The 12,075-nt window shown below is 48.9% G+C and overlaps 1 protein-coding gene across 2 annotated transcripts in view; it reads left to right on the forward strand.

The window, feature by feature from the left end:
• Nucleotides 1-6,875: 6,875 nt before the first annotated feature.
• Nucleotides 6,876-12,075, forward strand: part of FBXO17 (F-box protein 17) — a 34,821-nt gene continuing 29,621 nt past the window's right edge. For both annotated transcript variants that reach the window (XM_025367978.1, XM_025367979.1), the window contains exon 1: nucleotides 6,876-7,101. The gene's annotated coding sequence lies outside the window, so the exon portion shown is untranslated. The remainder of the gene's footprint in view (nucleotides 7,102-12,075) is intronic.

The raw sequence follows: 12,075 nt of genomic DNA on the forward strand, positions 1-12,075 counted from the left end.
TTTTCACTTCTTAGATAGGCAAAGATGTAAACTTTGTTTGTTTTTGTTTGCTTGTTTGCTTGTTTGTTTTGAGACGGAGTCTCGCTCTGTTGCCCAGACTAGCAGTAGCACAATCTTGGCTCAGTGCAACCTCCGCCTTCCAGGTTCAAGCGATCCTCCTGCTTCAGCCTTCCTAGTAGCTGGGATTGCAGGCACACGCCACCACATCTGGCTAATTTTTGTGTTTTTAGTAGAGACAGGGCTTCGCCATGTTGGCTAGGCTGGTCTGAAACTCCTGACCTCAGGTAATCTGCCTGCCTTGGCCTCCTAAAGTGTTGGGATTATAGGCGTGAGCCACTGACCCGGTCTGTTTGTTTGTTTCGAGACAGGGTCTTGCTCTGTCACTCAGGCCTGGAGTTCAGTGGCACGATTACAGTTCACTGCAGCCTTACCTCCCAGGCTCAGGCGATCCTCCTGCCTCAGTCTCCCGACTAGCTAGAACCACAGTCACGCACCATCATAACCAGCTAATCTTTCAATGCTTTGTAGAGATGGGGGTCTCACTATGTTGCACAGGCCGGTCTTGAACTCCTGGTCTCAAGTGATCCTGCTGCCTCCCAAAGCACTAGGATTACAGGCATGAGCCGCTGTGCCTGGCCAGTGTAAACATCTGATAACACATCAGATTGGCAAGTGTCAGGGCCTCCTAGTTCAGTTCTTCATGGTTGACGGGAATGACAGTTGGGGTTTTATTGTGATGGAAGGCTTTAGATTTAACTGGGTAGAAACAGGCCTTGCTTAGCAGAAAGAGCTGCAGAGTAGGCACATCAGCCTGCACCACGTGAGGAGATACCAGGAACAAATGTGACTCTGAGGGAAAGCACGACCGAGACCATAAATAAAACCTCCCTTCCTGTTCAGATCCAAGCATGTGGACAGGCTCGAGTGACAACCACATTCAGTGGGCTGCCCTGCTAGAGGCTCCCCAGGCCTCGCCACCGGCCCTGAATCATCAGCCTTCCTGACACTGGCTCCGACCTACAGCCGAAACCTCAGCAAGTCCGAGGCAGTAACCGGGGCTCCTTACGTTGGGTGAGTCAAATCACACTCCCTGCAGGAAAGGAGCCTAAAAGCTAGAATAGCAATAATAAAGAAACAAGGCCAGGTGCAGTGGCTCATGCCTGTAATGCCAGCATTTTGGGAGGCTGAGGCAGGTGGATTGCTTGAACTCATGAGTTCAAGACCAGCCTGGGCAGCATGGCAAAATCCCATCTCTGCAAAAAATACAAAAATTAGCCGGGCGTGGTGGCGTGCCTCCTGTAGTCCCAGCTGCTTGAGGGACTGAGGTGGGAAGATCACTTGAGCCCAGGAGATCAAGGCTGCAGTGAGCTGTGATCGTGCCACTGCACTCCAGACTGGGTAACAGAGCCAGACCCTATCTCAAAAATAAATAAATAAATGAAAAATAAACAATTCCACTTTTTGTAATAATAACAATAATAAAGAAACAAGCTCAAATCCATGGGTATCAGCACACTGGTGACACGTGTCAGCACAAGTATGCATTAGCTTTGTAATCATTATAATAACACACAATTGCTTTGTCTATTTGTTAAGGTATTTACAACAATCGCAAACATCTGACATTAGATTTGTGAACGCTTTAAGCGATGGCCTTTGGAAGGAATGTTGAAATAATTAGGGAAGTCTGGTTTGGAGGAAGATTTAGAGGAACAACTGTTTAATGATTTTATCAAAGAACAAAGATTAGTTAGTACTCTTGTCCTTACATACGCAAGCCCCTGGATGTCAGATAATTGAGCAGCATGAAGAAATGGCTACTTATGGCCGGGCGTGGTGGCTCACGCCTGTAATCCCAGCACTTTGGGAGGCCAAGACAGGAGGATCACCTGAGGTCAGGAGTTCGAGACCAGCCTGGCCAACATAGCCAAATCCCCTGTCTACTAAACATACAAAAATTAGCCGGGCGTGGTGGCACGTTCCTGTAATCCCAGCTACTCAGGAGGCTGAGGCACAAGAATCGCTTGAGCCCGGGAGGCAGAGATTTCACTGAGCCAAGATCCAGTCACTGCACTGTAGCCTGGACAACAGAGCAAGACTCTGTCTCAAAAATAATAAGAAACAATAAAATTAATTAATTAAAATAAAATAAGGAAGCTCCCTATGTAGTGATATGGAAAGAGCATCAAAATGTATTAAATGGCCGGGTGTGATGGCACACACCTATAATCCCAGCACTTTGGGAGGTTGAAGCAGAAGGATCTCTTGGGCCCAGAAATTCGAGACCAGCCTGGGCAACAGGGCAAAACCCCATCTCAAAAAAAAATACAGTGCTATGGTCCCAGCTACTCAGGTGGCTGAGGCAGGAAAATTGCTTGAACTGGGAGGTCAAGGCTGCAGTGAGCTGAGATCACACCACTGCACTCCAGCCTGGGTGGCAGAGCGAGACCGTGTCTCAAAGAAAAAAAAAAAAAAAGGCAGAGAAGATGGGCTCAGATGACAGTCTGTCTGTCTGAGCCTCCTGTGCCCTCTTCTCACCCTCCTCCCCAGTGAACAGGCCACCCAACATTCATGTGTAGGAAAAACAAGAACTGAAGGGTGGTTCCCTAAAGAGATCCAACTCTGACAGCTTGAGGTGGTAACTACAGCAGATGCTGGCATCTGAGATGGAAAAAAAAAAAAAAAAGCAGCCAGTCCTACCCTGGCACTTGGGGCAGAGGGGAGGGGAAGCTGGAAGTGGGGTTCTTGGACACTTCTCTGCCCACAAGTGAGACCAGCCTGTCATCAAGCCCCCCAGCCCGAGACACAAAGCTCCATTCATGCTCTAATGCAGGCCTGAGATGGCGGGAAAATTGTCTGATATTTAGAATAGGAAGTGCACCCCTATCACCTACAAACACCAGCTTGTCCCTTGTTTGGGAAAGTCAAGAGACAAGCAAGTCTGACCAAATAGGAAGAGAAAAATCAGCACCCAGCAATGGAACCCAAAGTCAACAGCTAATTCAGGACCCAATCAAGGTGCAACTACTGTACTTGGTTGTGAAAATCTCTTTGGTCTCTTTTGTGATTATTCATACACTGACTTTCTCAAAAGTCCTGGCCAATTATCTTGGGGATAGCCCCCATTCTCAATGCATGATGATTTGCCTTTTTGTTCGTTTGTTTGTTTTTGTTTTTGAAACAGGGTCTTGCTCTGTTGCCCAGGCTGGAGTGCAGTGGTGCAATCATAGCTCAGTGTAACCTCGACCTCCTGGGCTTGAGCAATTCTCCCATGTCAGCCTCACAAGTATTAATAGCTGGGACTATAGGTGTGTACCACCACACGTGGCTAGTTTTTTTTTTTTTTTTTTTTTAGAAATAGGGACTCGCTATGTGACCCAGGCTGGTCTCAAGCTCCTGGGATCAAATGATCCTCCCGCTTCAACCTCCCAAAGTGCTGGGATTACAAGCATGAGTCACCAGGTCCGGCCTATTTCCTCATTATTAAATTTAGGTTCAAAGTTTAGGTCAGGCCAGGTGAGGTGGCTCACACCTGTAATCCCAGCACTTCAGGAGGCCAAGGCAGGTGGATCACCCAAGGTCAGGAGTTTGAGACCAGCCAAACCAACATGGCTAAACCCCATCTCTATTAAAAATACAAAAAGTTAGCCAGGCATGGTGGTGTGCACCTGTAATCTCAGCTACTTAAGAGGCTGAGGCAGGAGAATCCTTTGAAACTGGGAGGCAGAGGTTGCAGTGAGCTGAGATCATACCACTGCACTCCAGCCTAGGCTATAGATTGGGACTCCATCTCAAAAAACAAAATTAGGCCTAACACTTTTTAAAAATAAGAATTCCATATAGAACCTGGGCAGCTTGGTGAAACCCCATCTCTCCAAAAAGTACAAAAACTTGCCAGATGGGGTGGTGCACACCTGTAGTTCCAGCTACTAGGGAGGCTGAGGTGGGAGGATCACTTGAGCCTGGGAGGTCGAGGATGCAGTGAGCTGTGATTACAGTACTGCACTCTAGCCTGGGTGTCAGAGAGATACTCTGTCTCAAAAAAAAAAAAAAAAAATTATGTAGGCAATTTTGTGTCACATCACGAGACATTGACATCACAATGTCCCATTATTGGGATACTGTTCTATCACTCGGTTAAGAAGTTGCTTTCAGCTGGGCACAGGCACGGTGGCTCACGCCTGTAATCCCAGCACTTTGGGAGGCCGAGGTGGGCAGATCACAAGGTCAGGAGATCGACACCATCCTGGCTAACACGGTGAAACGCTGTCTCCACAAAAATACAAAAAATTAGCCAGGCGTGGTGGCGGGTGCCTGTAGTCCCAGCTACTCGGGAAACTGAGGCAGGAGAATCACTTGAACCCGGGAGGTGGAGCTTGCAGTGAGCCAAGATTGTGCCACTGCACTCCAGCCTAGGCGACAGAGCAAGACTCCGTCTCAAAAAAAAAAAAAAAAAAGAAGAAGTTGCTTTCCAGAGTTCCCCCACCCCACTGAATAGGTACATTTTTTTCCCCTTTGTAATGAATAAGGCGTCTATTGGGTGATAGTTTTGGACTACTCCCCAGCAATCTCTTACCAATCCTTTCGCATCCTTTGATTATCCAAATTATTTAACTTCAGACCCCCTGTGCTTCTTCTAATTTATCTGTAATAAACAGATACTATCTGTAGAAGTAAATTGTTTCGTGCCTGTAAAAGTATGTAGGCTGCATCACAGCAGTCACTTAATAACAGTATTGATTTTAAAAATCATCCCAGCGCCAGCGCTAAAATCTCTTATCTGCAAACCTACGGTTTCTTGATAAATTAGGCCCCCACCTCTTCAAATAGTGAGACCTGCCTGCACCCACATTAGGCTATTTATACCGTCTCTTCCACTGAGTGCGTATTTCTCTCCACACAGCTTTTATTTTTTATTTATTGATTTATTTATTTATTTTTGAGACAGAGTCTCGCTCTGTCACCCAGGCTGGATGCAGTGACACAAGATCTCAGCTCACCACAACCTCTGACTCCCAGGTTCAAGCAATTCTGCCTCAGCCTCCTGAGTAGCTGGGACCACAGGCGCGCACCACATACCTGGCTAATTTTTGTATTTTTAGTAGAGACAGTGTTTCACCATGTTGGCCAGGCTGGTCTCAAACTCCTGACCTCAAGTGACTCACCAACCTCGGCCTCCCAAAGTGCTGGGATTACAGGTGTGAGCCACTGCTCCCGGCCTCCACACAGACGTTGAAGCAGAAATATCATGCACTTTGGAGTACTGCCCCCAACCCGGGGGGATGTTGCAGAACTCTGTATGGATATCTGAACTGTATTTTAAAATCCAGGCCTGGCTCATGCCTGGAATCCCAGCTACTCAGGAGTCTGAGGCAGGACGATCCCTTGAACCTAGGAATTCAGACTTGCAGTGAGTTACGTTCGAGCCACTGCACTCCAGCCTGGGTGACTGAGCGAGACCCCGTCTCAAAAAAACCAGATAAATAAAAAATAAATAAAATAAGACCGGGCGTGGTGGTTCACGCCTGTAATCCCAGCAATTTGGGAGGTCGAGGCGGGTGGATCACCTAAGGTCAGGAGTTCGAGACCAGCCTGGCCAACATGGCGAAACCCCATCTCTTCTAAAAAATACAAAAATTAGCTGGGCGTGGTGGTGGGCACCTGTAATCACAGCTACTCGGGAGGCTGAGGCAGGAGAATTGCTTGAACCCGAGAGGCGAAGATTGCAGTGAGCCGAGATCGAGCCACTGCACTCCAGCGTGGGCAAAAGAGCGAGATTCCGTCTCAAAAAAATAAAATAAAATAAATAAAACCCCCAACATCCGGAATGCAAAACGAACTAGGCCTACGCCTTTCACATAAGAAACTGAGTGTGGATCTGTGCTAAAAACTCTACCAATAATACAGTAATTTTACAACTCACGGCAGAAAATGCTTTCAAAGGCGGTTGGTACAAATAATACAATAGTAGTCAAATTAGCGTTGGCTCTGAGCCCAGCACTGTGCTCCGCGCTACACATGCAGAGTCTCACGCCGTCCTCACGATGGCGCTGTGGGGCCTGGCTGAGGTTTCCAGGGGAAGGGGCCTTGGCTAGAAACCTCAGGGGCCTTTCCAGGCTCTCTGGCTGTGTGACCCCTCCAAGCTAGCGACTTGGACTACGTGCAATAGACCAGATATCTCTGGACTTCAGTTTCTCAGGAGAGGCGTCCATGAGGAGGTCATGCATGTAAAGCATGTAGCACAGTGGCAGATACGAGCCAGTGGGTCTGGAGAATGATTTACCAGCGTGGGCAAGGCCTGGCTTCCAGAAAACTAGCTCTGGGGTGTCTGAGATCAGTCACCTTGAGGTCCCTGCTGCAATCTAGGGCCATCAGAAGGGACTGCAAAGACCCAAGGGCAGAGGTAAAGGGAGAAAATGGGTGGTGGCCCCAGCCGGATTAATTCAGTTGTCTATAGCTGGTGGGGATGGGGAGGACGGGGGAGTCCTAAGGTGGGAGGGTGCAGGTTTGTCATTGCCACAGAAAGTGTGTGTGCTGAAGGGAGTTAATTTAAGATCAGGCCCGGGCTATGAGAATCTAGCCCTGGGAAGCAACGTAAATACAAGAAAATCCCTGTGACCAGGGACTTTGATCCAAGTGTTTCGAATCAGGCCCTGGGTCGGGATCACAGCTAAGCGGTTTACCAACCGTGGACCTGGGCAGGATCCCATACATGTGAGGGGTGGAGACGGCCGCAAGCAGGCCAGAACCAGAAGGAAACGGAATTTGAATGGGGGTGGGGAGCTAGGACCAGTCCCTCCGCGGCAACTGGGCCTCCCGCTTGCCGCACGCAGCCCTCCCAGCTCCCCGGCCCGCCCTCGCTCCCGCCCGGCCCAGCCGCCGGAGGAGGGGCGGCCTCCCGCACCCGCCCGCGGGATCTCAGAGTCACCGCCCCCGGCGCCGGGCTGCAGCCGCCACGCCCCGGGAGAGGACCGACTGCCTAGACCGCGGGTCCCGGGGCTCCCTAGGCCACGCCGATCACGGGAGGCCCCCGACTGCCTCCCAGAGCAAAGGGAGAAAAGGAGCTTAGCCCTCCGCTGCAGCCTCCGAGCAGCCCGCCAGGTGAGCGCCGGGACAGGTAGGGGACCCGGGTCGGGACCCAAACGTCAGTCCCATTCTCGCCCACAGCTGGGGCGCTCCGGGAAGGATTCCCGCGCCAGGCCCTACCCGGAGGGGCGGGTCCCTGAGAGTCCCATAACCCGCAGCGTCCCTTCCCCGGGCCCTCCCTCGGCCCGAGGCTCCTTTAAACCCAAAGTTATACAGATGCACGTTAGAAAGTCCCAAATCTGGAAGGGCTTTGCTTTGAACGTGGGTGTTCGAACGCCCAGGCCTCTCCACCCCTGGCGCGCGTCCCTGGAGGCTACCATCTAAAACCCCTGCCAAACGCTGCAAACCAACACGTGGGCGCAACAGCCCGGGGAAGGCCTGGCCGCTTTTTACCGTTGCTTGATTTTCTGTCTTCTGGCCGTCAGTCCCTTCGCAGAATCTGTGAATCAGAAGCCTCGGAGGGCGGTTTCTTGATTTAGCTACTTGGGCACATTATGTGTTTCGCTATGGCCCCAACTCTCAATTTAAATTTTGTTCTGCCAAGTTACTTTTGCAATGTTCAGCGGTATGTTCTAAAGCTCTGTATACTGTCTCTTCGACTTTAGACAGCGTCTATTTACTCCATATTTTGAAAGACAAATATTACGGGAGTCTAGTTGTAAAATAAATAATACTTTTTAAAAAATGTTCCAGTAATACACGACACTCAGACACGTAGGACAGGACAGAGCTTTGCATGGAAAACAACCCGCCTTTAAACAACAGCCTCTCCCTCACCACCGCCCCCAACCCCTGTCGGCCAGATACATTTTTTTGTAACTACATTGCTTTTCAAAAATGGCAAAAAGTAACTCGTGATCGCTGGTGCCTTGTTTTTAACGTTTTCCACCTTTTATTCCTTTGGTATCTATTTCCAAATCTTTAAAGCAGATTTTTGGATTGTTATTTCTTATTTCATCAACTTTTAGACGACGCGTCCATGGATCCCTTGCTAAAAATAGCAGACAACTTTAATCATCTCCATGGTTTTCCTCCTCCCTATATAATCACCTCCCTGTGTAGTCAGGACATTACTTTTGGCTTCTCTATTGGCTACTTTTCTAACATAAAATAGTTTTTTAACTTGAATTTATTGTTCCATTAAATATACCTAGTATCCGTTGACTCTCTCTCTTTTTTTTTTTTTTTTTTTTTTGAGACGCAGTCTTGCTCTGTCGCCCGGGCTGGAGTGCAGTGGCCGGATTTCAGCTCACTGCAAGCTCCGCCTCCCGGGTTTACGCCATTCTCCTGCCTCAGCCTCCCGAGTAGCTGGGACTACAGGCGCCCGCCACCGCGCCCGGCTAGTTTTTTGTATTTTTTAGTAGAGACGGGGTTTCACCGTGTTAGCCAGGATGGTCTCAATCTCCTGACCTCGTGATCCACCCGTCTCGGCCTCCCAAAGTGCTGGGATTACAGGCTTGAGCCACCGCGCCCGGCCATGACTCTCTTTTTATAAGTCTTGGCTAAGGAACTTCTTTTTTAAAAATACATTTTTTGGCCGGGCGCCGGCGCGGTGGCTCACGCCTGTAATCCCAGCACTTTGGGAGGCCGAGGCCAGGAGATCACCTGAGGTCAGGAGTTAAAGACTAGTTAAAGACTAGCCTGGCCAAGATGAAACCCCATCTCTACTAAAAGTTCAAAAATTAGCCTGGCATGGTGGTGGGTGCCTGTAATCCCAGCTACTCAGGAGGCTGAGGAAGGAGAATCGCTTGAACCCTGGAGGTGGAGGTTGCAGTGAGCCAAGATTGCGCCGTTTGCACTCCAGCCTGGGTGATAAGAGCGAGACTCTGTCTCAAAAAATATATATATATACACACACACACACACACATACACACATATATATATGTATTTGAGACCCCATCTCAGTCAAATCAAATCAAATCAAAACTGTGTTGCCCAGGCTGGAGTGCCGTGTCTTAATCATGGCTCACTGCAGCCTCGACCTCCTGGGCTCAAGAGATCCTCCCACCTCAGCCTCCTGAGTAACTGGGGCTACAGGTACATGCCCCCAAACCCCACTACTTTGTGTATTTTTTGTGGATACGGTTTTGCCATGTTACCCAGGCTGGTCTCGAACTCCTGGGCTCAAGCCATCCACTCATCTTGGCCATCAAAAGTCCTGGGATTACACGTGTGAGCCACCGGCGCCCAGACAAAAAGATAAATTTTTAAAATAACATTTTTGTATTTATGTAAATATTAATTTCTTCAATTCCAATCAAGTTCTACATACGGCTTACAAATCAGATAGAAAAGCTTGCCTTAATTTTTTTCTATAATAAAAGTAATAGAATCTCTTTTAGAAAAATGGAAAACGAAGTGTTTTAGATTAAAAGAGATGAAACCTGCCACCCCCAATGGTGTTTGAGCCCCCATGGGGATCTTGTTAGGAGGAAGCAACCACAGAAGACCTGCTAGAGACAGTAGGGGAAATTGTTCACGGAGTGGGTGTTGACGGCAGAATGGATTTTTTTTTTTTTTTTTTTTTGGAGATGGAGTCTTGCTCTGTCGCCCAGGCTGGAGTGCAGTGGCCGGATTTCAGCTCACTGCAAGCTCCGTCTCCTGGGTTCATGCCATTCTCCTGCCTCAGCCTCCCATGTAGCTGGGACTACAGGCGCCCACCACCGCACCTGGCTACTTTTTGTATTTTTAGTAGAGACGGGGTTTCACCGTGTTAGCCAGGATGGTCTCGATCTCCTGACCTTGTGATCTGCCCGTCTCGGCCTCCAAAAGTGCTAGGATTACAGGCGTGAGCCACCGCGCCCGGCCTCAGAATGGATTTTTGAGACGGAATCTCATTCTGTCGCCCAGGCTAGAGTGCAGTGGCACAATCTCGGCTCACTGCAACCTCCACCTCCTGGGTTCAAGCGATTCTCCTGCCTCAGCCTCCTGAGTAGCTGGGATTACAGGCATGTGCCACCACGCCCAGCTAATTTTTTTTGTAATTTTAGTAGAGATGGGGTTTCACCATATTGGTCAGCCTGGTCTCGAACTCCTGACCTCGTGATCCACCAGCCTTGGCCTCCCAAAGTGCTGGAATTACAAGCGTGAGCCACCACACCTGGCCAGGTTGCCCTTAATCTTAAGAGATTCATTAGGAAGTACTGAAGAGTAGTTCATCAAGGCCGCCAGGTGCGGTGACTTACGCCTGTAATCCCAGCACTTTGGGAGGCCGAGGAGTTCGAGACCAGCCTGGCCAACAGAGTGAAACCCTGCCTCTACAAAAATAAAAATTTAGCAGGGCATGATGGCAGGTACCTGTAATCCCAGCTACTCCGGAGGCTAAGGCGGGAGAATCGCTTGAACCCGGGAGGTGGAGGTTGCAGTGAGCCAAGATCACACCATTACACACCAGCCTGGGTGACAAGAGTGAAACACTGTCCAAAAAAAAGAGAGGCAAAATGTGGAGCGTATAGCAATGTTCATTTGATTACTCTTTCAACTTGTCTGTATAATGAAATTTCTTTTTTTTTGGTTTTTTTTTTGAGATGGAGTCTTGCTCTTGTCGCCCAGGCTGGAGCGCAGTGGCCGGATCTCAGCTCACTGCAAGCTCCGCCTCCCAGGTTTACGCCGTTCTGCTGCCTCAGCCTCCCGAGTAGCTGGGACTATAGGCGCCCGCCACCACGCCCGGCTAGTTTTTTTTTGTATTTTTTTAGTAGAGACAGGGTTTCACCGTGTTAGCCAGGATGGTCTTGATCTCCTGACCTCATGATCTGCCCATCTCGGCCTCCCAAAGTGCTGAGATTACAGGCTTGAGCCACCGCGCCCGGCTATAATGAAATTTCATAGTAAAAATTGAGAGAAAATAAAGTAAGATGATTTTGAAACAAAGAAAGAGACAGAAGACATGTATACAGTAGCACAGACTATGGAGTCCTGTATACCCCCCAGCAGGTTTTTTTTTTTTTTTCTTTGAAATGGGGTCTCACTCTGTCGCCCAGGCTGCAGTGCAGTGGCACAATCACAGCTCACTGCAGCCTTGACCTCCTGGGTTCAAGCAATTCTCCTGCCTCAGCCTCCTGAGTAACTGGGATTACAGGTGTGCGCCACCACACCCGGCAAATTTTTGTATTTTTAGTGGAGATGGGGTTTCACTATGTTGGCCAGGCTGGTCTCGAACTCCTGACCTCAGGTGATCCACCTGCCTTGGCCTCCCAAAGTGCTGGGGATAACAAGAGTGAGTGAGCCACTGTGCCTGGCTCAGTTTTTTTGTTTTTTGGTTTTTTTTTCTTTTTTTCTATTATTCTTTTCCCTTGGTCCCACCTTACAAAACCCACCATTCTCTTACTACCCAGTGGGGGTCTCAGTCTGTTTTGTAGAATGGAGGCTGCCCCATTCAGGAATCTTGAATAAAAACCCATCAGATCTATAACTAAATTTGTTGTAATTTTGTCTTTTGACGTGGCTCTGTTGCTTCTTTGCTGGGTGACCTTGGGCATGTTGCTTTCATCCTCCAAGCCTCAGTTTCCCCATGTGCCTACTCCATGGGGTGGTTTGAGGCTTCTGTGAGATTTTGTAAAGCAATTCCCACATGCCTAGAGCAACATAAGTGCTCAGTTAACAGTAGCTGTTAGTATTTTGTGAAGGTATTTCCTTAACTATTATAGCCTGTTCACCTATGACTGACACTGTTAACTGCTGCAGCTGAGCCCTTTCTTTCTCTTTTCTTCTTTTTGTTTTTTAATTGAGACAGGGTTTCATTCTCACCCAGACTGGAGTGCAGTGGTGCAGTCTTGGCTCACTGCAACCTCAACTTCCTGGGCTCAAGTGATCCTCCCACCTCAGCCTCCCGAGTAGCTGGGACCACAAGCACACACCACCATGCCTGGCTAATTGTTAAATTTTGTTTGTAGAGACAGGAGTCTCACTGTGTTACCCAGGCTGGTCTCAAACTCTTGGGCTCAAACCATCCTCCTGCCTTGGCCTCCCAAAGTGCTGGGATTACAGG

Source organism: Theropithecus gelada, chromosome 19 (genome assembly GCF_003255815.1).
Source record: "Theropithecus gelada isolate Dixy chromosome 19, Tgel_1.0, whole genome shotgun sequence".
NCBI lineage: Eukaryota > Metazoa > Chordata > Mammalia > Primates > Cercopithecidae > Theropithecus > Theropithecus gelada.